The sequence below is a fragment of the Equus przewalskii genome, chromosome X, assembly GCF_037783145.1.
Source record: "Equus przewalskii isolate Varuska chromosome X, EquPr2, whole genome shotgun sequence".
Classification (NCBI taxonomy): domain Eukaryota; kingdom Metazoa; phylum Chordata; class Mammalia; order Perissodactyla; family Equidae; genus Equus; species Equus przewalskii.
The window spans coordinates 28,193,390-28,220,319 of record NC_091863.1 but is presented as its reverse complement, the minus strand read 5'-3'; the positions used below and the strand labels follow the sequence as shown (position 1 = coordinate 28,220,319).

The window sequence follows — 26,930 nt, the reverse complement described above, 5'->3', positions numbered from 1 at the left end:
ATAGTTTAATGACAAGCTCAGAAGAGGAACACAGGTTTCCCGTCTCCCAGGTAAACATGCTTCATTCTACATTGCATTACACAGTCGTCTCTCAGTATCCGAGGGGAACTAGTTCCAGGACCCCTCACTGATACCAAAATCCAAAGATGCTCAAGTCCCTTATTTAAATGGCATAGTATTTGCATATAACCTATGTGCATCCTCCCATCGTTAAATCATCTCTAGGTTACTTATAATACCTAATATACTGTAAATGCTATGTAAGTAGTTGTTATGCTATATTGTTTAGGGAATAATGGAGAGAAAAAAAGCCTGTAGATGTTCAGTAGCGATGCAACCATCGTAGACCTTTTGATCTGCAGTTGGTTGAATGCATGGATGTGGAGCCCGTGGATACAGTGGGCCGACTGTAACTCTTTTATCCTTTTACAAATAATTTACTGTAACTTTGCCCCTGTGGAGCGTTAATAAGATATGAGTTCATGTTAATAACTTTTTGCTGTAGAACACATAGTAGAGAAGAGGGAAATGTAAACATAAAACGAGGTTTTGTGCATAAGGATAAACCTCCGGAGATATGCTTAGTGAAGGGCCTCGGAGCGTGGGGCGCAGGATTCCGGGGAAAATAGCACACATTTATGTGTATATGTATATAGGCTACGAACTCATTCTTTCAAGAATGACTAGTCAGCGTGATGCTATTTTCTATTTATTGTCCTCACGGACATTTCCCAGTTATTCTCTAACTTGACTCTCCAGAAGCCCAGGGAGCGGAATATACTCTGACAGAAGATGACACTCCTGCCTTGGGAACTGTCGTCGCTGAGTCTTCTGTGAACCTGCTTTTCTCTGACTGGCAGCTTCAAGGTGATGTGTATGAGCAGGAGTGTTGAGTCAATAGCCACAGCACGAAGAGTACTTGTGGCAGATTAGCACTACTGCTGACTGCCGGGGACAGCAAATTCACGTTAGAGAAAACTGCCAAATACGTCACCCCACTCCCTGCTTTTCATTATTTGTCCCACGTCAATAACGGGTTTGTGTGTGGAGAAAGCAAAGGAAACAAACATCCGGCCTGGGTCCTAGCCACCCTCCCTTACCTTGCCCCCTCCCCAGTCTGTAGATCTGTAAATGAGCAGCTCCACTGATGGAGGCTGAGGTATGGTTCTGTGGTTCACTGTGTCTGTGTGTGTGTGATTTTGCCATTTACACAAACCCTTAATAGTTACTAAGGCGGCAGACCATGTTCTACCTTCCAAGAAGCAGAAGAATCAGTCACAATCTGTCAGAAAACAACTGTTTGCCGAGGAACTCTTCCAGAAGCACTACCCTTTGTTTAATATGTTATTGATTTTCTAAACTGTTAAGTATGGTTTATAATGGCAATAACCTACATGATACCACTCATTACATTAGTTAATACCTAGTTTATTAGAACATTAACTTTCGCCACAGGCAATTAACTGACAAACTGATTGTGTATGTGTGTGTGTGTATGTGAGAGAGAGAGAGAGAGAGAGAGAGAGAAAGAGAGAGAGAGGGAGAGACTTATAATGAGAGATTTCCAAGGGAACATTAGTTAAGGATTTTTAAATGGTTTGTGGGGACTCTTCAATACATCCAGACTCTTTTTGTCCTTCTCCTTTCTTCCTGGAAGAAACAAGCCAGCACTGCACAAGTCTGAAGCCATCGCTGACATAAGTGAGCTAATCCACAATTAGCCATAACCGGAAATCATGTATATAATTAATTAAATGTCACTATTAGTGGAAAGATGTGTGTGTATCTGTGTGTGTGTGTTTGTATGCATACAGGTGGAGAACTTGGGAATAGGATAAGGAAGAGTTCTAAACCATGTGAAAATATCAAGTGTTGCCACATCATTGGTACAAGGTAAGATTCATGGTTATTCCTTTACAGAGAGGTAGCATGACATATGGAAAGTTCTTTATATTTTATTGTATTCTCAACTTAGTATCTCTGTATGAAATAATGCTGTCTAGCCTATCTATACTCATCCAATAATTTTTTTCCTAAGGCTCTTTATGAAAAATGCTTAAGATTCTCAGTATACTAAAAATATATATATATATATATGAAAACATATATGTGCCTGAAGAAGATGCCTTGATATCTTTGTTTTTAAAAAAAGTTTAAAAGTTGGTATTTGGAGGAGATAAGACTTCCAGAATGGTGGAGTGAGGAGATGGGCAAGTCCTGTACCTAACACACAATGATACAACTGGACAAAATTGACAAAACAGTCATGTCAATAGTTTTTGGAAATCAATCAAAGGCATACAACAATTTGAGAAGCACTTTTTAATGCTCAAAAAACTGTTGAGATTCGGGCTTCAGGTACAAAGTGTCAGTCTGTGACACTTTCACCTGTACCTGCTCCTTTTCTTCCCCTGCCCCCGCCAAGCTCATTCTGGATGGTAGCTCTACTAAGATGGTCAAGCCATAAAAATCGGGAGCTGCACTGCCAGTGGAGGCTGACCTGATCTGGAAACCCACATGCAGGCACTTTGCCAGAAACAATAGCTATGTTGGTGGCAAACAATCAGGGAAGGCCAACCTCACAGCTGAGTTGTGATACTGGACGGAGCAATTTAGCATACAATCTAGCAATTTCACTCCTAAATATCTACCCAAAACAGATGAATGCATATGTCCACACACAGACTTGTACACAAATGTTTACAGCAGCATTATATATAATAGTCAAAACCTAAAAATAACCAAATGTCCATCAGTTGATGAATGGATAAACAAAATGTAGTATATACACAAAATGGAATATTATTCAGCAATAAAAAAGAAAGAACTACTGCTACATGCTACGATATAGGTGAACCATTAAAAAAAATAGCTAAGTGAAAGAAGCCAGTATACAAAAGACCACATGTTGTATGATTTCACTTACATGGAATGTCCAGAAAAGGCAAATCTATAAAGGCAGAAAACAGATTAGTCATTGCCAAGGACTGGGGTTAGGATTGTGGGGTGAATTCAAATGGGCAAGCAGGATCCTTTTAGATTGTGGCTATGGTTGCACAACCGTAAAATTTACTGAAAGACGTTTAATTGTGCACTTAAAATGGATAAATCGTATGGTATATAAGTGTACCAAAATAAAGCTGTTAAAAATTGGTATATGATAGAGTATGAAAATATGAGTAAGAATACTAGCACTAACACAGAATAATCATTAGCTCTAATATAATAATCTAACTTCTCTTAAAGTATGAAGCATCCTGAAATAGCATTGTAATGTTCTAAGTAAGTTTTATAAAGCAAGTCTCTTATTGCTTCATAATATACTAAAATAGAAAATTCTAAGAGCCCCATTATTTTCCTTGGTATATCTTAAGAAATTTTCCCATTCAGAAATGGTCTCATAAATCATGATAATAATAATTTCAGATAGTTATAGGAGAATATGTTCTGAAATTACAACATGCATTATAAGAAACTATATACAAGAAAAACACAGGAATTGCTCTATATTCCAGCTATTGAAAGAGAGAAAAATAATTGCTAATCATTTATTCTGGCATTAAGCAATGCACTGAACAAAAGTGTGAATACCATTTCAGAGAGTACGTACCAAGGTCTTCTGAGATTAATGTAAAATTCAAACTAATTGAGGAACCTGAGACCATTGTCTTTATGTTCGTTCACAGAGTTTCTTTGCTAGAGACTGATCAGAAGCTCAGTTTTGTATTTTGTCAGGACAACGGCAGCTCAATAAAATAGTCTTTTTGCGCTGAATAGATTTTTCCTGAAACGTAGAAGATAAAATTGTGGTCAATATAGTTTCTTGTTCCTTAAATTTAAAATGTTGGAAGGGCCATTTCCACCTATGAAAGTTATATAACATTATGTGCATGCACGTATATGCATACAGATACATATATAACAAATATGTATATATTTAAGTAAATAATATTATCTGATGTTGATGGGGATGTGGGAAATTTGATAACACCGTATGTTGCTGGTGACATTGTCAAATGGAAAACAGTTTGTTAGTGGTATCTTGAAACGTAAAAAGTCTTCATGCCTGTGACTAGTAATTGTCTTTCAGACAGTCTGTCCAAATATCCTGTCACTTGGGCACTGCTTCAATAGGTGCAGCCTCTTTCAATAGGCCCAGGGTATGTCTGGATATGAGAAAGAACAATCTGACTCAAAGAATCTTAAATCTTTGCTAATTTCAGAGTGCCTGGCTGCATCATGATAAAAGAATTGACAAAGACTAATGCAGGTTAAATCTCTTTTCCCCTCTGACATATTTTCCACAAAGCCCTCTCAATTCAGTTTCATCGGTGTGTCAATCCATATCCCATGTGAATTAATGGAGATGTTAACAAAAGATCTTGGCAGAATGAGTCTGGAATTGTGACCCTCAAGGCTAATGTAGAAACAATGGTCACTTCAGGTCCTATCTGGTAAGGTTTTATTCTTCCTAAGGCTTTTAGCACTTTATGACCTACAGTACCTGCCAATGAGCATGTGCAGAGTCCTCATTTGCGTCCCCAAGCTTCTGCTAGCTTTGTACCAAGCGTATCATTTATGTAATGGGATGATAAATGCGATTTTTCCTGTAGGCTCAGAAAGAGGCCACAAAGGCTGAGAAGAGAACAATAGTTGCCTGGTAACCACACATCTAAGCCAAGGGGCTGGCCCAACTATGCAGGATTTGCAAAGTGGGTAGCTCAATGCTGGGTCTTCCAGCATAAATAGATCTTTCACCTCCAGCTCAGAAAAGAGGGTGAGATTAAAAAAATCAAGATAGTTAATTTCATGGTTTTTGTTTTGTTTTAGAATTCTTACTGAAGTATTATATCCAAAAGAGAAGTATATGCATTGTGAGTGTGCAGCTCAATAAAATCTTATGAACTAAATTTACCCATGACACTAGCACCAGAGCAGGAAACAGAACATTACCGGTACCACAGATTCCTCCCTCACGCTTCTTCCAGCCAATCGCCCCACTATTCTTGACCTCTGACATAATGTAGAGTAACTTGGCCTATGTTAAGGATTTTATATAAATCGTGTCGTACAGTATATATTCTTGTGCCTGGCTTCATCTGCTCGATGTTGTGTTTTTGATGTATTGATGTGTGCAGTTAGAGAATGATCATCCTCACTGCTGTATAGCATTCCATTGTGTGAATATACCACCATTTTTCCATTCTATTATTGATGGGCAATTAGGAAATTTTCAATCTACGGCTTTTATAAATAGGGTTTCTATGAACATACTTTTGTTGAACATATGCGTACATGTCTGTTAAATATCTGCCTAAAGAGTGGCACTGCTAGCTCATAGAGAATAGATATGTTCGGCTGTAGTATATAATGCCAAAGCATTTTCCAGTTATTATACCAATTTGTACTCCCACCAGTAGCATATGAACCAGTACTTTCTTTTCCATTTTAGCCATTCTGGTGAGTGTGTAGGGCAGTGTAGTGGCAAGAGGATTTATTTCAAGAGAGATTTAATTGTGCTGTGTTTCACCTCCCCTCAACCCAAGTGAGAGGAGCTTTGAGATTTATAAGAAAATCTTCAAATGTGTTTCTAAGAGTTTGAGGAACAAGAGGACAAGCATCTGACTTCTGCCTACAAATTCTAAAGGCAAGATCTATGGCCGGTGCAGAATGGAGAGGGCTGCCCTGGGAGCCAGTTTCCAACAAAGGTGGGCAGAGGTGTAGGTTTCCTGGGGACCAAACATGACCTGGAAAAGGCAATTCAATCTGGGTTTTCTCAAAATTTACTCTGACCCAGAGGACTGATTGGAGATACATAAGGAATCAAATTATAAACAACTGAAAGCCCAGAGGCCAAGGGTGAAGTTGTATACAGCCAGACAGACAGACGGCATTCCTCTTACCAAGGAGTTGAAGTGGGAGGTCTCCAATAGGAAAATTGCTAAGAACACTGTAAATGCACCGCTTGGGAAGGAAAGAGGCCTCATTGGAAAAATATTATTACCAGAATGCCTCAACAACAGATTCCAAATGAAGCAACCACTTAAATGTATGCCCTTTTCACCAATGCCCTGGGGTCAGCTGTATAGTAATTAGCAAACAACCAAGAGAAAAAGCAAGTGCCTGTCCTATCCCTCCCCTGCCCCCCACCCCCCACTGTGGGCTTCCAGTGCTCAAGAACGTCTGTGCTTAGGGAGGAGAAATGCTTAACTCTGAATAAGTTTGACATTTAAAATAACACTAGCGTAGACTGGAGTTAAGTCATTATGAGATGAAATTGAACTTGTCAATGCTTTAAAGAGATTAATTTTTTTTTAAGAGGGACTGGAAAAAATAGGGGGCATGTCAAGGATTTCATCCAGGGGCAGGGAGAGAACTGATCTGCAGTAAGAATTAAAAGGAAGAGGATGAAAAAGAAGAAGGAAGAATTTCATACAATATAGGTAATTTGACTTAATGTTTAAAAAAACAAAAAACTCTGATAACCTCAATGTTAATCTCCCCTATGACATTCAGTCTTTCACATATACAGCTTACAGGCAAGCAATAAGCAGCAAAATGTTGGAAGTTTATGTGAAAATTGCTGCAGTGCATGTAAAAATGAATCAGCTTCAACTACTACCTCATCATGTGCTTCAGAAAAGGCAAAATCCTTCAACAGAAGGTGTGTGACTGACATCTCTGAGTGACAGAGTGACATCCATCTACTTAAGGATGGACAGCGATAACTGCATGCCTGTGTCCTCATCTACTAGTGCTCTGAGGATTGGTCCATTGAACTGTTCTGACGGCTTTAGGGGCAGAAACAGTCCTGTGCCAGTTGTAACGACAACATGTGCGACCAACATATAGGCTACTGAACCTTCTGTACCACAGGTAAATTCCAGTGAAAGTTCAGGGAGTACATCGAATGTAAGCATTCCTCAAACTGCCACACAACCCATCGTTTCTCCACCACCAAAGCCTGCATTCTCTAGAGTCCATTCTTCAGCATGTCTGGTAAAGCAACCACTTAGAACTTCAGGGAATGTACCAATAAAATGACGTAATCCTATAGCAGGAGTCAAGAGGACATCCTCACCTCATAAAGAAGAGCATCCTGGGGCCAGCCTGGTGGTGCAGTGGTTAAGTTCACTTTCCACTTTGGTGGCCGAGGGTTCGCCAGTTCGGTTCCTGGGTGCGGACCTACACATTGCTTGTCAAGCCATGCTGTAGCAGGCGTCCCACACACAAAGTAGAGGAAGATGGGCACAGATGTTAGCCGGGGGCCAGTCTTCCTCAGCAAAAAGAGAAGAACTGGCAGTAGATGTTAGCTCAGGGCTAATCTTCCTCAAAAAAAAAAAAAAAAAAAAGAGCATCCCAAGTAAACCAAAGCAGAAGAGAATAAAACAAGCAAAGATGCTAATGGTCTTGTTTGGAGTGGGCATGAGGAAATGTCACTGCCTAATTACCCCCAGAAACTCAAGGGAGGTTTTGGAAGCATTTAACTGTTTCTCCAAATTGGTTTTTTCTTGTTATCTTAAGAGATGTAATCAACAACTACCCTGAACCAGACCCAGCCTCACAGCCATAGCAGCACCAGAGCAGATGAGCAGAGAGATGCCAGCTGAGCCTGCGCAAGTGAATACCCACCTCTCCCTTTTGAATATTCATTCCCCATCCCAGATAAAAGGACCGTGCTTTCCCACGCTGGAGACAGCCACGACTTTGGAAATGCTTTCTCGTGGCCTTCTATTTGCTGCAAATAAGCTCTGCTTTGTGTGACACCTACCTCTGGTGGAGAGTCTGATTTTACCTTGCCAGGAAGAGAACCCACTTTGGGTCGGTAACGAAAACAGAAATAAAGGAACAACTTTATATGGAGAAAAATACAACTCAACTAGAAACTAAGGGGCTTCTCCGTTGGCCTCTCAGATAACATCTAGTACAGAACTTTCCAATATCCCCATCTCCCTGTAAATCCTATTTCTGTTATCAAGGAGTCAATAAAACGGAGATTTCACTGGTCAAAGCAACTTCAGGGGTTCATAAACAATATCTGCCAACTCAACCTGTTATTTCTAAATGCTAAAAAAGGAAAATAGAGTGCACAAGATTAGACAAGACTGGAAAAGAATTTCGGTTTATTTGGTGAGCTCCCTCACTGAGCTGGTCAGAATTTGTTAGGAAGTCCTAGTTAGGAAGTACAGAGCCAGGAGCACTATTACTAGTTTGTTACCAGCAGTGTGAAGGATGTCGGATGTTGACGAACTTAGTTGCTCTTTCTTAATCCAGATAACTAACAGATTCTTCCAAATAACATGTTTTCTGAATCCTCCACTGTGCTCCATTCTCTGCGCATTTTTCATGTTAAATTGCAATTATTCATACTTTTCCTCTCTCTTTCTAAATTAACTTTCCAAAGCTGGAGTATAGTCTTTACACCCTTAGGAGATGCATTAATTGAGGCTTTCTTTTCCCCATTACCTTATGGTGTCTAGCATAAACTATTTTTTCTTCCCACATTTTTGTTCTCTGTAGTCGCTTTACCTTCTCTCCCACCACCTAAGAAAATATGGTCACACTAACGGATGAAAGGCACAGGGGCTGGTGTTTCGCGCAATTATGGATTTAGACTGAAATTGCCAGGGACAGATTTAGTCTTGTCATTTTGTTTACACAATGGGGAAGAATTCAGCTTATTAAACATTTCGTGGAATTGCATCCAAGCTGTGTCAAGCAGGAAAGGTGGACATTTTCTGTGTAGTGACTTTTTAATTCTAGTTTTCATAACCTAGAGATCAGATTGTTGCTTTCACATGATGTATGTAGTATCTCATGACTGGAGTTGGCTTCGTCTTATAATATCTATACTCTTTTTATTTTTCAAGAGCTATATTGTCAACAAATGATATATTTCCTCATTGAAAACACATTTTTAAAAAACCCGCAAACTTGCCAAAAACAAAAAGAAATAGCAGCAACAGCCAACACCAAGCTTAAGGGGAAAAAATCAGGAATGAAATAAGCTAAAAATTCAGCGTTAAAGGAGCTGGGATTGCGAATGTATTTAACTGTGCTCAGTATTTCTGATGTTCTGTGACACAAGTATATAACATTTGCAACATTAAGAATATAAAAATAACAGCCCGGAGCTGTTAATTTAGAACAAATATTAGAGAGCTAAGGATTTTGATTTTACTTTAAATGGTTCCAGTAGTTCCCCCTTATCCACAGTTTCGCTTTCTGTGGTTTCAGTTACCTGCAGTCATTTGTGGACCGAAAATATTAAATGGAAAATTCCAGAACGAAACAAGTCATAAGTTTTAAATTGCATGTCATTCTGAGTAGCATTCCGCTCCACTCCACCTGGGAGGTGGGTGAATCATCCCTTTGTATAGTGGATCCACACTGTGTACACTACCTGCTATTAGTCACTTAGATAGTCACTTTCATGCGTCCACTGGGGGTCTTGGAACATATCCCCCGTGGATAAGGAGGGACTATTGTAGATACATTTAATGATAGTTTTCATTGTCTATACATTTTGAAGTTATTTTGGGAAACAATGTATAACATTTCGACTAGATATATTTTGATATATATATGCATGTAAGTATATATATGTGTATGTCCATATATATATATAGTATGTATATACGTGTCTGTATAGCTTAAAAGCATTTTATGTCTATCTTATTGTATACAGTGTTTTTTAAGTTACAGTTGCAAAATGTTATAACAGATACAGAACCCTGCCTTCCTGGAGCCTGGAAAACTGTAAAGCAATAAAGAGCCTCAATGACTTTTTATACATGTTTTCATGTGATTTTAATGGAATTGTGGAATATTTTATGGCAGAGATGCCACAGTGTTAGCTGAATCATCAAATAATTCCTAGACAATATTACTAACATCAGTGTCTGGAGCTTATTGTAACCCTGGGTCAATTTTATGATGCCCTTAAGCTTCACGACCCTAAACTCTTTGTTGGGGACATACTCTAGGGCCTTGAAAGGAAATCTAGATAATATTGGCCTCACCCCTTGTAGATAGCCCAATGTCCCATCAAAGGTTTTTGCAAATTCCTGGTAGAGGTGTCAGAGCAGGAGGAAGAACTCCAGCTCTGATTATCTGCCTCCAGTTAATTCTCATCCTTTACTCTGTGTCTCAGGATTGTTCCTTTCACTCAACTCTAAGAGAAAACCTAATATGAGATACATAGCCTACTCCTTGAGGCCCCAAGCCAAAAGCAGACAGGTTATTATTTTAAGAAGAATTCTAGGGGCCAGCCTGGTGGCGCAGCGGTTAAGTGCGCATGTTCCAGTTCGGAGGCCTGAGGTTCACCGGTTCAGATCCTGGGTGCAGACAGGGCACCGCTTGTCAAGCCATGCTGTGATAGGCGTCCCACATATAAAGTAGAGGAAGATGGGCACAGATGTTAGCTCAGGGCCAGTCTTCCTCAGCAAAAAAGAGGAAGATTGGTGGCAGATGTTAGCTCAGGGCTAATCTTCCTCAAAAAAAAAAAGAAGAATTCTATTGAATAATATATGAGCATGATATATCAAAGTAAATTTAAATTGCATGTTATATATGCTTATCCTTCAAATCCGTTGGTCATCTAGGTACAGGAGATTTCTCCCCAATTCCACCACCCCAAGTCACACTCTGTCCTCTTGACATTTCCTGAATCTCTCTACTCCTCAGTTGAACCATATTCCCTCAATGACACTATTTTCTTACTCTATTATAGAAAACAATTCAGTGCTTACTAATATCTGTTTCTATAACCACCACTTATAACCACCTGAACAAAAAAATAGCAAAACAAAAGCCATATGGACAGGAGATCTTAGGAAGGGGAGAAATTTATACTTATTTTTTACAGATACATTGACTGAATTTGTCCAGTCCATTTAAAGGAGAGTTGAGACAGCATAAATTCATCCATTTCGAGAAATGTTGGCACAGTGCTAGGCTCTAAGAATACTGTGTTGAGTGAAATAGATAAAGCCCACGTATTTACATATTTACTTGTCTGGAGGAGACAAACAAATGATCACATAAGTACGCACAGTTAAGAGCCATAACGAGTGCGATATAAAGTGTAAGTTTGTCTTTTTTAAATGTACAAGGAACCTCATTTCAATTGAAAACTCAAGGAAGGTGTCTCTGAGAAGCAACTGTGTACAGCATGTCCTCAGGGATGAGAAGAAGCCAGGCACGGAAAGGGCAAGGAGGGAGATGTACCAAAGCCCTGACGTAAGGACTTTGGGTGTTTGAGCGAATGAAAGGAGGTCAGGAGTGAGTAGCACAGGGAGGCATTAGCAGGGCAGTGGTGTGCAAAGAGTTTGCTGAGGAAGGCAGAAGTCGGCTCCCAAACGAGTCGAGATATTATTTTAGGTATAATGAGAAATCTTTGAAAAGTTTCGGGGAGGAGATGGCATGATCCAGTTGACATTTTAAGGCGATCACCCTGTAGTTCATGAAGAACAGATCCCAGAACAATAAGAGACAGCATTTATTTGCAAAAATCTAGAAGAGGTTGTGAACTTGGGAACATATTACACATAGTAGATAAAAGATAACAGAGCTTTCTTGGAAAGAGTTAGGTGGCAGGAAATAAATCCAATTTGTCTAGTGAGAGAAGAAGCGCCTATTAGGAGCATTGAATTCTAGAGTAAAATTCCTAGTAGACACCACATACATGAACTTTCTCACGTAGGTAAAGGTCTCAGTTACTTGAAATGCCTTTCCCCATTTGATCATCACATGGAACACCTGATTCTATATTCCCATGTATCGAGGCCATGTAAGGTCATTCCGATGTGATTTCATGGGGCGATGCCAAAAATTGCAGGTATAATTTCTATTGCCTTTGCATTCACACATCTCCATACAGCTGAATGTGCGACTGCTGCAGTGAAGAACAGGGCTCCCTAAATCTGAAACTACGGAACTTGAAATGCTTGTAATTAATATGTGTCCTAGTCATTCTGTTAATTTTATAAATCTTCCCTACGAGGGTTGCTGCGATGGCTGAGAGACAATATACGCAGGACTGTCAGCATGTAAAACGCTGTTGGTGCCAACCATTTGGTGAATGTGAGTAACTATATCATAGTTTTAATAGGTGATTTTTAATTAAATTTACACATTTTAAGAAATAACTGGATTGGTTGCACACATTATTAATAAAGAAACAATGATAGAGGGCCACTATTTGCTAAAATTAATTTTACTCTTTACAGCAAAAATACACTACATTAACCTCGTGCTAATAGTCAGAAAATTTTCTACAGTCCTTGCTTCCCTTTTGATACAGTTTCGTGTTTTCCTAGCAGCTGGGAGTGTGTAAGTTTAAATTTGGTGTAGGTTGGTCTGTTCCCCCAGTCTATTTCCTTCCTTGCAAAACTGTTGTGAAGCCTTTTACATTTGAATTATCACGGTAATTCGGAGGAAGTTATGCTGCAACCAGGCTCAGCTCTTAATAGCTTATTCACATGACGCATGAGGTAGGCTTTATTTTGTATTTTAGGAAATTGACTGGTACATTGTGCCTTTCTTTTCTGGAGGTTGGAAATGTTAGCTAGAAATGCCCCCAAGCATAAAGGAGGTGAAGACAAAATACAATTAGTCTGACCCTGTACAGTTTTTCCTAACATTCATTACCTAATTTTCAGAAAAAAAAATCTTCAGCTTTGCTTTCTATAAAATAAAAAATTTTGGCCTTGATTATTATCCATTCTTAACCATACCCTTAGTCCATTCAGACATTCATTTAGTGGAACTTTCCTTGTAAATCAATAAAACAGGTCCCAACTTCAAAAACGCTTTATGCCGTTTTCAGAGGCTGCCACCACGTGAGTGCTATAATCACAAACCAGTTCTTGGTTTTCTATAACATATAAAATTTTCTTTTTACTCTCTGCTAACACATTGATGGAAATTATAATAAAAGAAGTTAAGAAAACCCAAGGAATCTTCTTCCCAATACCCTGAATGACAGGAAACAAAGGAACTGGCCCCTCTGAATTTGATTCATATTCAACACGTAGCCGGAGGGGAGAGTGATGGGGGAGTAGTTAACTAAAGAGTATTCATAGCTGCTGCCCTGTCCACCTCTACCTGCTCATTCCTGGGCCTTTGGTTGGGCAGAATTGGAGAAACAGCAAGATAAAGGATGATAGAGGATGGATAGATTTGATCTATACTGGAAACAGCGGAGAGTAAGTGGTGAGGACAGAGAACGGACTGGACCACATCTGGGAGGAAGAGAGGATACGGGCTGGAGGAGACTAGGTTCTGCAGTGTGGGAGCCTTTCAGTACAAGGAGGGGAAGTCTTTGATTCTGCTGCTATGCCTGTGATATTGTGACAGAGAGAAAAGGAGAAAGAGGCTTTAAATTTGTGTTGATCGTTAAAAAGTATAAACATACATAATCATGTCTTTAGAGACTGAAGTTTAAAAATTAAACGGCTCTCCAGTTGGTTTTAGATAGTCAATTGTGTTTTCATCTAATGCAGCACTGTTCAGGCCACTTGGTGCTTCAGTATTACATGGGTTAAAACCATACTGGAGTTTAACATTTAAATGAGGATTCTCTACCTTTCACCTCCAAGTGAAGGCGGGAAAGTACAGCTCCAATTTGGTCTTCTGTTATTATATCCGTCTCTCTAGATATCTAAATAAATAAATAGGTAGGAAGATAAATAAATAGATATACATGTAAGTAACAAATCAGTTATCATTTACTGAGAACCTACTCTGAGTTGGGCTTTTTGTATACAATATCTGTAATCCTGACAAAGTAGTTACTTTTGTGCTCATTTTACAGATGAGAGAACTGAGGTTCAGGAATGTTAATTGGCTTGTTCAAAGCCACACAGCTCTCAAGCGGGCCTGCTGGGAATTTTAACCAAATATGCATGGTCTCAAAATGTATTAACTTTTCCACTCTGTCATGCTTCTTCTCCAGGCATTCTTCTTTCTGAGGAGAGAAAGTAAAGCAAGCTTTAGGAAGAAAGAATTATTGAACTTCCCCTTTCATCTTTTTTCTTTGCTGACGTAAATATTTCCTCCCTAAACTTACTCTAAGTTGAAACTGGAGAACTAATATGTATTACACAATAGTACATAATTTAAAGGAACAAGCAGACAATTATCTGGTTCAATTGAATTTCGTTTGACTTATTTCTTCAGATAGACACTGCTTTTAGTGTGGGTGACAGAACATATATATAGAAATTAGGGATCATTAGTTTGTGATACTGACATGTGATAGGCATTGTCCCTCTCTTCACAGAGAACACAGGCAAATGTGTATTCTAAAGGCCCAAGGATTCATACAGAAATGAGAAAAGACAAAAGCCAGTACTAAAGGCCCAATTCTCCAAATAAAAGAGGAATGTCACAGCAGCGTGAGGCAGCAAGGCTTCACTGATCTTGTGTCTACCTGGGACACTGTCAGCAGTATTCAGGTTCAACCCTCTTTTTCTTATCAGAATGTTTGTCTGGTGGTGTTCTTGCAGATTATCTTTTTCTGCTGAATAACTTGCAGCAGGGCTGCTAATCAAGAGAGAAAAGAAGCTGCCTTTGGTGATGAAAATTGCTTTCCAGTGACTGATTGTGCTAATCAATCTTCTACAAGGGAAATCAGGAGTAAAAGATAGCCAATAATTGCAAACACTGCTGCATACATGAAGAAAAATAACCGACGCACAAAGCACAGAAAAGCAACTCTTGCGAAAATGTTGCAGTTGGCTATTTAAAAAATATATGCATTGGAAAGCAGTTTTTCCCAGTTTAACACCTAAGCCTTATTTTTAATATGTAGGTGAGAACTCTCCCTACTTTACTCTGGCATTATAGTATTTGACGACACTTCATAAATGGCGAGTAATCTGGGATTTCTCATTTGCAATCTGAAAACTCATTGAAAGTTATAAAAATTATCAAGATTATTGATGCACAGATTACATTTAGCCTCTGATCATGACTTTTGTGTGTGATAACCACAACTGAATTAACAGCAGAAAATCTTTATTTCTAATGATTCCAACATGTCAGTGCAGCTCACAAAATGATTCATAGTATTTCAGTCTCTTTGTTTAGAGTTTGCTTGTAAATTCATTGTGATATCACAAGTACGAAATCCGACGTGATATTGACTCTATAGCTAGTTTTATGTAGACATTGTAAAGTAGAAAGTAAAACTTCTCTTCCCCACTAAAAAAAGCATGAATTGTTTCTCCAATCTGTTGTGCATTTAAACCAATTTTTTAGGACTCTATATAACTTAAGAGTCAGCTGTATAAGAGATCCGGAATCATATATGTGAGTAAAATGTGTGCGATAATACCTGAAATTTGGGAAATCAATTTTGGCTGCTTAGAAGCACATACAATGTTTCTTCAAAACTAAGAGATTACCAATTGTAAGACTCATTAAAACAATCAAGGAAGAAATATGTCACAAATTAAATTATGATATACTGCTTTAATGAAAGTCTGGCATGACACATCATCTGGTCACACTAGCCTCTTTTGCTTTAAGTTTTCTCTTCTCTTTCCAAGCGACTTGGAAATTTCTCCAGCCTAGAGTGACATTACGTGGAGAATATTAGGCAATTTCAAAAGAATGTAACAAAACCTAAAACAGCAATGTCTATTTATGATGAGAATCTCTCTAAGATCTCACGAAACATTTTTGTAGTTCTTTGCACAAAATCATGAAATTGTGTTTAGTCCCCCAAAGATAAATATTTGCTTTAATAGCATCAAATTTGTGCCCTACTGCTGTATTTGCATGGCCAAGTGATTCTATATTTCAAACCAAATGATATTGTAATTACTGATAACATTGTAAAGCAATGACACTCAACATGTTTCGTAACAGAACTTGACTGAAATGATATTAAAAGCTATGAACCAGAGTGCATATGGGTAGACAATGAGAAGTACGACATCAGTGCTAGCTGGACAATGGTGGCTGTAAGATACAGACACATTCTGATTTCAGAGAAGTTAAAATGTGGGAAGTGTGCATCTTAGAATTGATAGAATACAGTAATATGTCACAAGGTGAAACTTTAGAGATAACAATGTCCAATTCCTTCATTTTTCACAGTCGCTCCAGGAGGCATAATGAAGAAAAGCTGTCTCAGGTGGTAGTAGAAACTAGACAACAATTCTAATATTTAGGAAACTTATACTCTGTTAATTCCATTTTGGTGATCTGCCCCTTTTGAATGATTTGTTACTTTATGATGTTCTCATTTTTCTTATGCACAAAGCTGTTATTTGATTGAAGACTGATTTAACTCACCATTCTTTTTTCTTTTAAGATTTTATTTTTTTTTCCTTTTTCTCCTCAAAGACCCCCGGTACATAGTTGTATATTTTTAGTTGTGGGTCCTTCTAGTTGTGGCATGTGGGATGCCGCCTCAGCATGGCTTGATGAGCAGTGCCATGTCCACGCCCAGGATTTGAACCCGTGAAACCCTGGGCCGCCGAAGTAGAGTGTGTGAACTTAACCACTTGGCCACGGGGCCGGCCTCTAATTTGATATTTTAAGTCCACAAAAAAGAAAAGTTGGGGGGCCGGCCCGGTGGCACAGTGGTTAAGTTTGCACGTTCCGCTTCTCAGCGGCCCAGGGTTCGCTGGTTCAGATCCCAGGTGCGGACATGGCGCCACCTGGCACACTATGCTGTGGTAGGTGTCCCACATATAAAGTAGAGGAAGATGGGCATGGATGTTAGCCCAGGGCCAGTCTTCCTCAGCAAAAAGAGAAAGATTGGCAGTAGTTAGCTCAGGGCTAATCTTCTTCAAAAAAAAAATAATAAAAAGTAAATAAAAAAATAAAGATACTTTGAAGTCCTGGGCATATTTTACCAATCAATTGGGTCTGTGCTCATCTGAAGGTATTTCAAATGACAGCTTTTCCAATCACAGATTTCTACTTTAAGGAACTAAATCTACAGTTATATTAATCCAGAATTAATGTATTGTAAATCTCACTTCACCTCTCCATACTTCCAACTTATTTTGTCAACGATGTCTGCAACTCTTAGAAAAACAACTTAGGTTAGGGAAGAAAACCATGACCTTCTTATTAAAATAAAGCATCCAATAATAACGAAATGAGAATTTCCCAGAGGGAAATCACAATTCTACATCAAAATTCCAAAATACTTTTTGAAATTTATTTTCTGTTTGTGTTTCTTGCTAGTTACTATAGAGACCACCATATTGGCCAGGGGTGGAAACGGAGATTGGAAGAGAGACGAGTAGGGAAACTCCCTAATAGCCACAAAACTCATCTCTGAATATATTACAGCTCTGCTGACTTTATTAAAGGTTAAAGTAGTGGTTTCAATTTGTCATTTTTAAAAAATTTCAATCAACACGGAGCTTCTCCAGATAAAGCAGAATCAGGGATCCTAGGGCCTACCTTCTGGAGGAGGGTCTTTCGAACGCCTAGATTTTTCCACAGAACAGAGCTTTGAAAAGACCAGAGTTAGAGGGTAACCAAATGGAAATAAACACAGAGGGAAACACAAACCTAGATACCCTGACTTACAAGGTGCAGTTTGCCTGTTTTCGATTTGAGGACTTGACTTGACTTTACTGAAAAGCCTCTCTATGAAACTCACGACACATTTCCATGAAGCAAAACTTGAATATCTGTCAAGAAAAAGAGCCCATGCATAATTCTAGATTGCTAAAGGTCTAAACTCAACAAAGCAAAGTCCAAAATGAGGTTCTTTTGCTCTTTTTGACCCAAATATGACTTTCTTTCTAAGTTCTTCTTTCTAGTCTAAGGACTTAACACATCCCAAGCATTGACATAAGTAAGGCCCAGTCTCTGAAGGAAGGTTCTGCAGGACAACCTTTTCGGAATACACTGTCAGACTCCAATATTGCGTACCCTAGATCCACACCTACCATATCAGATATGGATTCCCAACACGATATTCCCCATCCCCTCAAAAGTCTAAGTGCTAATTTTGTTTACCACCTCTTCTGGTATATTGGGATTAGCTGATTAACAGAATGGTCATTATGCAAAATCACCCCATCTCCATTTACTAGTGTGGCTCAGTTTTGATTTTGCAGCACTCCATACGATGTAAAGAATGCCAGCTAGTGATTCTGTGTGGAAATACCAAATTATTTTGATGCTATCAGGACCTATTAATTGGAATATTTCCAACTTAACTGATCATCACCAGAAGATTGCACAAATATATTAAATACTAATGTGAGGAAATATTTAGAGATACTTTCCTTAGGAAATACTAAGAATGTTTAAAATTATGATGCACGATCCAATTTTAAGTTTTTTCCTTATATTCTCACAGAGCTCTTCTTTACTGTAGAGACTGGGTGTCTTATAAAAACGCAAACATGTTCTTTTCATCTTCATTAATGTCAATAATTAGAATATTTTTACTGAGGTAAAATTGATATATATGTTATATTAGTTTCAGATGTATAGTGTAATAATTTGATATTTGTATACACTACAAAGTGATCACCACAATAAGTCTAGTTACCATCAGTAACTAGAATTTTTTCTCTTTTTTAAAGATTGGCACCTGAGCTAACATCTATTTCTGATCTTCCTTTTTGTTTTTCTTCTTCTTCTCTCCCCAAAGCGCCCCCAGTACAGTTGTAGATTCTAGCTGTGAGCGCCTCTGGTTGTGCTATATGGGACGCTGCCTCAGCATGGCCTGATGAGTGGTGCCATGTCCGCGCCCGGGATCCGAACCAGTGAAACCCTTGGCAGCTGAAGTGGAGCGCGCAAACTTAACCACTCGGCCACGGGGCCAGTCCCTAGATTTTTTAAAAGGTAAAAATCTGTTTCAGTCTAGAGTCAAATCTGGAAAAAAATAAAATCTTTGTTTCAGTTGATATTTTTCAATATGAAATACCTATTTTTCTTGCCATCTTAAAGGAAATAAACATTGAGAAATGTTATTAACATTTAATGAATGATTAATAGCACTGCCGTTTACATAATAATTTATTATAAGAAGTGTTTTATCATGTTCAAGAGACGTGTAAATAATTCTATGCAATGCCATTTATAAATGCTTTATAACAGGTTGATGGAACATTATTTAGAACTTGTTTCAAACATGAAACAGGTAAAAACAAGCCTCCTAATGACTGAATCTTAAAAGTCTGTGTTCTCATTAATCAAGTTTCTTAAATCATTCTAAATGTTACCTCAATTTAAAATGCAGCTGCCATTTCTTGTTCAGTTTCGCCCTCAAGTAGGAATAGAACAAATCTACGGCACTCAACCTGGAGTGAGCACCGTGGCGTAGAATTGTTCGGGGGAGTGGCGGCAAAGGTTCCAGAGAATTGCCTGTCATCAAAGCCTAGAATATTGTTACTGATTTTAGACACAGTCTAAGTAAGGGATATAGTAGGAAGGAGTTTATGACATGTTTTTAGATAAACCTTTCAAACTAATTTACTGATACTAAATCTAGCTTTAATGAATGCCACCTATCAGTGGAAAACTCCGGTTTTCCAAATTTGGAAATTTCCAAATTTCCAACCATATGTGGCATTTTCCTCCTCTCCGGTCTCTTGGTGGAAACTTGATCTAAATTCTGCAGTTGCAGATCCATGGAATGTAATAAGCACTTCCAGAAACTGAGATGAGGAAAAATTCTCACTGGCCTCTCCTGGAGGTAAGAAGTCCAGACAGTCCTAGCTCAGCTTGGGCAGGTGGGGTGGAATGGAGGAGAGGGGAGCGACTCCTCAGAGGTTGATACCTCCTTAGCCATCGGTCAGAAATTAGATTAGAGGAATTTAAGACTATGTTTTCATTGTAGATCCTTTTCTTCTTCATGCCCTTCATCTGCTTTTTGGGGATCAAACCACTGGCTAAATTCTTGAGCATGTACAATGAGAAATACCACATTCAAGTGATATAGGAAAATATATTTATACACATCCAGGTAAAATAAACAAACCAAAATAAATAAATAAGAAAATAATGAAACTCCTACAGTGCTGTAGTGAACACTAGTCCAAAATTTGACAAAAGAAATTTTACATGTAAAAAGGTCTATTTAATACTGTAGTTGCTGTTTTGTAAATAGAAGAGAGTTGTCTAGCAATGTCTCCATGCCTTGTGCATTCTCCCTTGGTTATCTCTTTACCATTGATCTTTTTCTCATCACCATCCCCCCGTTTGTATTTTGCTCTTCCTGCCTCCAGCTCCTCTCCTTTCCACTCTATCTTACACATATCTGCTGGATTCTATTTCCTAAACATGACACTGGTTCAGGTACTCGTCATTCCCTACATTAGCATGTCTCACCCAAGATCCTCAGAACGTATATGTCTCTGGACATGTTACATGGTCTTTGATGAAAAAAGGAATCTGTGACCAAATGTACGTGAGAAATAGAGTTGAACAGAGTAAATAAAGCCAGTTTCTCTACCTTCCAGAAACTTTGGTATCCCGAAAACTCCATGTGAATTTCCAAGTTAGAGCTAAGATATGAAGTAATTCTCAAATTAATTCATGAGAATCATTTTTTGCAGAACATCGTCCAACATCTTGAAGGACACTCAAGAACACTTTTGAGATATTCGTCAATAACATAATGACTCCATTCTAAATCTGATCATCCATGAACTTCACAATAGGGCCCGGTATTAGTTTCCTGGGGCTGCCATAACAAAGTACCGTAAACCGGGGGGCTTAAAACAACAGAAATGTATTCTCCCATGGATCTGAATGCCCAAAGTCCAAAATCAAGGTGTCTGTAGGGCCATGCTCTGAGGTCACATTCTGGGGTTCTAGGCAGTCATGAATTTTGAGGGTACACTATTCAACCTAGTACAGGCCCCAACCATCTTTGTAGTATTTTCCCTAACTATTCTTTTAGTATTTCCTACATTTCAACCAACAAGGTTTAGTTACTGCCCCCTACAGTATACCTTGTGCTTTCCTTCCTCTGTAGTTCAGACTTGCAGATTATGTGCTGGGATGACTTACCCTTGAAGCAGATCCTATATGTTGGCTCACTCAACAACTATACCAACTCTCTCACTTTCCTCTACTGTTGAAGCTAGAAAGGGAAATCCTTGACTTCTTAGCCACACTTGCAGTTAGAGGTGGCCGTGTGACAAGTCCCACACAAAAGTCCTTGGGGAAGGTTATCATCAAAAAATAAAAATGCAAATCATCATGAGAAGAACCTTTCCCTTTTTATTTTATACTTTTCCTGTCCTCCTACGTGGAAAATGGGGAGACGTGATGGCTGGAAGTGCAACAGCCATCTTGTGCGCATAAGGGCAAAAGCCATACACAGGAAGACCAAAGGAGCTTGGGTGCTTGAAAAGAATATTGAGCCTCCCAGTAACATGGATTGCCTGTTCCTAGACTTTGTGTGTGCGTGAGCCACTGTTTGGAGGGTTTTCTTTAGCTAGCCGCCAAGTATAATCCTGATTAATAAACCCCTTCCATTTATTAAATTTAAGTTCTATCTATTCTCTATGTTAAGACACTGCTTTTTACAACTGGAAAAGGACATTTCTTCTCTGAATTGACATAATGACTGATTTCTGGGATTCATTTATCAATTAACCCTGCCCTGCCAGCCAGGATTCTATTCTACTCGAACTGTTATTTCAATATTTGATGTACCTTAACTATTTTCGTATTTACCTATATAACTAAAGATAACAGTTGTCTCATATGACTCACAAATATATAACACGCTTAAGAGAAAGTATGGCTTCTTATATTTCCTTCTACTTCATAGCATACAATAGCTGAAAATATTTTATCAAAACATGTCTACTATGTTATTAAATTTTGGGTTTGTAACTCTCTGTAAAGACGTTGTCTAATATTGTTTTCTCAAATAGTCCTTTTTGCTGAATCTTCTGCTACATCCATCAGACTGTGTTACTGACATCCTGCTGCATAATGAACCTGGAGGCAAACATTGCAGATATTTTCTATAAGGAAGACTTAGTCTAAAAATTGATTTCTTTGAGAGAAGAAATTAAGAAATTAAGTGTCTGGTACTCATAGGGTCAGTTCAGAGTTTGTTTTTTTGTTCAAACTATAACTTCTCTCTTCTCTTGGAACTTGACTCTTGGCAGAAAGACAGACGGGCCTAAAATGTTTTTTTAGGAGTCCAGAGAGCAGGAGCCAGAAAGGACTGATGCTGATGTTTGCAATAAACTTTGAAGAATTTGGTAAATGTCCCATTTGTCCTAAGATGACCTTTTGACAATCTTAGAGAAAACTCCCTTTACCATAATGGATTCTGAAGATAACTATATGTGTGTGCTTAGGGCTGGCCCCATAGCATGAACAGAGCCAAGCCTCTACTTAGTACTTTTGCTAGACACACACACTTTCATAAATATATACAAATACCCAACACACACATATACATTCACGAATATTCACATATACGTACACAGACATTTATAAATACACACATGCACACACATTCATAAACAGGCACACATTCATAACACACATATATCTGTAAATACACACACACACAGACATTCATGCACACACGCAAACTCTGCACCAATCCTTACATATCTCAAATATGCCGGATCTTCCAGGTAAAATGGAGAAAGAAATGTCCACAGTGTTTTCAGGATAAAATTTATAACGAGAAGTTCCTGTTGCCTCACCCCTGAGATAAGGAGCACCATGAACTAGTGGCACCTAATTTGCTTTTAAATAGGATGAGAAAAACCCCAGACCTCAGATCCCTCAACACATATTGTTTTAAAAGAATGCCATGCCATACCCTCTCCCACTTAACCTATGTGAGCCGCCCACACCGTCATTTATTTAGTTCCTTAAATGCTCTACCATCTTCCTTCCTGATTCAGAGACTTTGTTCATGTTGTTCCTTTCCGTCACCTAGTTAACTAGTACCTTTCTTCCAAATTCCAGGGTAAATGCCCTCTCCTTAGGGAAAACTTAACTGGAACAAGTACCAAGTGAGTTCCTCCTTTTATAACACTGAGTATATTTCTTATATTGTGCTCATCAAAGGTTGCAATTGTACATTTATTTGTGTGATCATTTAATGAAAGATTGTCTCCTGCACTAGATCGTAAGCTAAGAAAGCAAGGGTTATCTAATTTGTATAATATCATCTCTCCTGAACCTAGTAGAGTGACTGGCACATACATAGTAGATGAACGATAAATATTTGTTGATTTCGTGGAAGGTTGTCTCTGAAAGATCAGACAGCACAAAGCATCCCTGCCTTGTGTCAGAATGCATTCTGTTGCAAAAAGACAAGCTGAGTATGGCCCAAACAATAAAGGAAACTTATCTGTTTACGTAGCTAGAAAGTCCAGATGTGGGGTGAATTTTAAGGATGGTTCAGTAGATCAGTGGAGTCTACAAGAACCCTGATCCATTTCATCTCTCTCCTTCTGCAGCATCATCTTAGACCAGGCTCCCCACCATGGTCCCAAGATGGCTGCCAAAAACTCCAAAGGTTGCCTGCTTTCTTGTCCATATTCAGGAGGAAAAAATATCTGCCACACTAAAAGAAAGAAACCTAAAAGTTCACAATGATTGGGCTCACACAGATCATATGTCCAGCAATGCACCAGTGACTGTGGCCAAAAAGGATGGAATATGCTGACTGAGCTAAGCCAATTCAACCTTACTTGTTGGTGCTAATGATCCCATAAACAGGTGGATATCTGAGAGAATATCTTGGTAGTCTGAACAAAGGGAAGAGACAAATGGTATTGAATAGACATCCAACTAAAACGTGCCATACTAAGGCTATGTAACAGTGCAGTACATATTGAGGTAGAGGACATCAAGAGGTTACAGGTCAGTGAAAATAGAAGTCATGGAGTGTTAAGGACTGAATTGTGTCCCCCCAAATTCATATGTTTAAGCCCTAACCCCCATAACTCAGAATGTGACTGTTTTTGGAGATAGGGTTTTTAAAAAGGAAATGAAGTTAAAGTGGGGTCATTCAAATGGGCCCTAATCCAATATGACTGGTGTCCTTATAAGAAAGGGAGATTAGGACACAAACGACATAGACAGAGGGATGACCACGTGAGTTCACAGCAAGAAGGCAGCCATCTGCAAGTCAAGGAGAGAAGTCTCAGAAGAAAATAAACCCGCCTACACCTTGAATAGCTCTACCCTACAAAACTGTGAGAAAATACATTTCTCTTATTTCAGCTGCCCTGTCTTTGGAATTTTGTTATAGCGGCCCTAGAAAACTAATAGATGGAGATAATGTCATTTCCAAATTAATGAGCCAACTATATAGAACTTAGTGGAAGTACAGTGATAACACAGGGTTCCTTCAGGGGTATCACACATGGGCTTTTCTCCGGAATCTGGGTTCCTCCATCATACACAGCTCCTTGTGGTACTCTCATGCAAGCAAATTCCTGTCAGAGTCTAAAACATTCAAATTCCTGCTTTTTTATACTCAGGCTTGTATATTACTGCACTTTTATAATCAGGCTTACATCATCCTCTTAGAAGACTTAAGAATCTGTATGTTTCTATTTAAAAGATGTTTATAAATACTAGATATTCTTGTCTCTTGAATAAAACTGAACAAGAGCATGTTCACATTACATATTCAGCAAGAGAAAGTAAGGTCTTCCTAAACAGGTCTCCCGAAAAAATACCCAGGCCTCGGCATCCCAGGGTTCTGAAAAGCCAATAGCCCCACAGTCTAACACCAAGGACTATTGTCATAAATCCGTTTCTTCAACAGATGTTCCTGCTTCAACAATGGGACTATTAGTGAATGCGAGGTAAGAGCTGACATTTTCTGACAGTTGGGGAAAGATAGACAACTTCAGGGCCCTGCATCTACATAGACTCCAGAGGGGTTATTACAGAGACTTCTGAAGCAGAAGAGGAAACAACTGCAGCACAAAACTACTGCTCTTGAAAGAATTGAAACCTAAATCCTCTGCTTTCCTTCTCTTAATTTAGGCTTCCTATATTAGACATGAACATAGGGCCATCAACTCAGCTGTGCCAGAATTGCAGATTTATTTATTGCTTTAGAGCTCATTTTAATTTCGGTAATGATCTTCTATTCTACTGCTGTGCTGATTCTACTGCGTTTTCCCCACCAGATCCCTTCTCACCTCTCCCCTGCTTGCTTCTGTGCCCCAGGAGGCTGACCTCTACAGACTGCATTTCCTAGACTCCTTTGTTCCCTGGCTTCCAGGTGGGTTGGGCCAATGGATTGAGAACGCAGGAGGCAGTCAGTTCCCCACCTCACTTCTTCGCTGCTAGGCAAAGCCCCGAACAGGGTACAGGAACATTCTGCTATGCCGGCTACACTTTCTGCCTTACCGGATTGTGGGGAAATCCAGAAATTCCCACGTAAGGATATATCAGGCAGACTGGTGCAAGGCAGGTGGGAGATCCACATGGAAGTTTGTGGCAAGAGGAAATGACCAAGTGGCACAGTAGTATTTCCAAATGTTAACAATCATTTTAGTTGAAGCGGTTGTTACTGACTGAACATCAGCCCTGGTTCTGCTCTAATCCATGGCCCTGCCTGCGGGCGTGAGTGGGACGCTTCTGCTGGACTATCCTGGGGCCTAAATGAGGCACACTGTTCTCACAGAATTATAACCCAATGTTCTGTGAAAGAAAACTACAATAAAACTTTGATTCTGTAATTTCAATAAAGAACTTAACTATTTTGAGCCTCAATTTCTTCAACCAAAAATGGAGATGGTATATACCTCCTAGGATAACTCTAAAGGTAAATAAACTCAGCGTGTGTAATATGCTCAGTATTGAGAATGACACCTAGTTTAAGGATGGTACTGGAACGACCAATCTATGATGTTAATGAGGAAAAGTGACATACACACTTTTGTGTGTGTGTGTGTATATATATATATATGCATATATACACATACATATATATATATGCACACAGAGATGTATATAATATACATATTATATATAGCGTATAATTTATATCAATATATATATCAGTACTTTGAATTTGTAATCAATATAACAAGTATATACTTGCTACAGCAGTACAGAAATCATTACTTTTCAAAACAATTGGAAATACTTTCTCTTATCTTATTCTGTTTGAATTGATTTTCTCCATAGGAAAATCAGCATGGATCCATCCCCTCTTTGTTATAAGATAGAATTTTGTGAGGTTGTTCTTTCAACCTTACCCCGATCCAACCCTTCCCACTCTCAACAGTTGCACTTTTGCTGCGCTAGTTTTTCTCCTCTTAAATCAGAGAAGAAAATGCTTTCTTTTAAATTTTGGGAAGTCTTGAAATAGGCAGGAAAAATATTTTTACGCTGAAATAAACCATCTGGCCACTTTATCCTGTTCTACGTCCTACATCCGGAGTTACTCTAACATTTATTTATTAAATTCTTTATTCATGAAAGTGATATTGCAACTACAAATTGCCATGAGTATATAGCTACTGCGTTTAATGGTTTCTTTTCCTTCTTTAAGAAAAATCCTCTTTAAGAACTAGAATTAAGAAATGTTAATGAAAATTAGAGTGTCGATTAAGAAATCTAGATCCAAACCTTAATTCTGCCATTAACTAATTTTGTAATCGCCAACAATTCACTCAATTTCCTCACCAGTCAAATGTAGGATTGGGATAGGTGATCCTTAAGGAATCCTTCGAATTCAATGATCATATCTTGGTATTTAAGGTATTTTTAGCACAAAATAGCACCTAATATATACTCAGCAATTATATCTTGGGCCATGAGCATGTGATAATCACAGCAACCCTACTTTGCAGATAAGAAACAAAACTGTGAGGTTAAATCGCTAACTCAAAATCATATAGGTAGCCAGTGGAAGAGTCATAGCTTGAAATGGGCATTTTGAATCCAAATCCTATAATTCAGTGAATATTATCTTATTTTTATTA

The 26,930-nt window shown here is 38.7% G+C and overlaps 1 long non-coding RNA gene and 1 pseudogene across 1 annotated transcript; one reads left to right on the top strand and one right to left on the bottom strand.

Moving 5' to 3' along the window:
* The first annotated feature begins 6,456 nt into the window (after positions 1-6,456).
* LOC103542817 (poly(A) polymerase alpha pseudogene) lies at positions 6,457-7,487 on the top strand (annotated as a pseudogene).
* A 3,353-nt stretch (positions 7,488-10,840) lies between these two features.
* On the bottom strand, positions 10,841-25,541 carry LOC139080991 (uncharacterized). The gene is made up of 3 exons (XR_011535907.1): positions 25,348-25,541; positions 17,560-17,663; positions 10,841-13,969 (listed from the first exon to the last, which is right to left on the bottom strand). It is a non-coding gene; the product is annotated as an uncharacterized lncRNA (long non-coding RNA).
* Between the last annotated feature and the right edge of the window lie 1,389 nt (positions 25,542-26,930).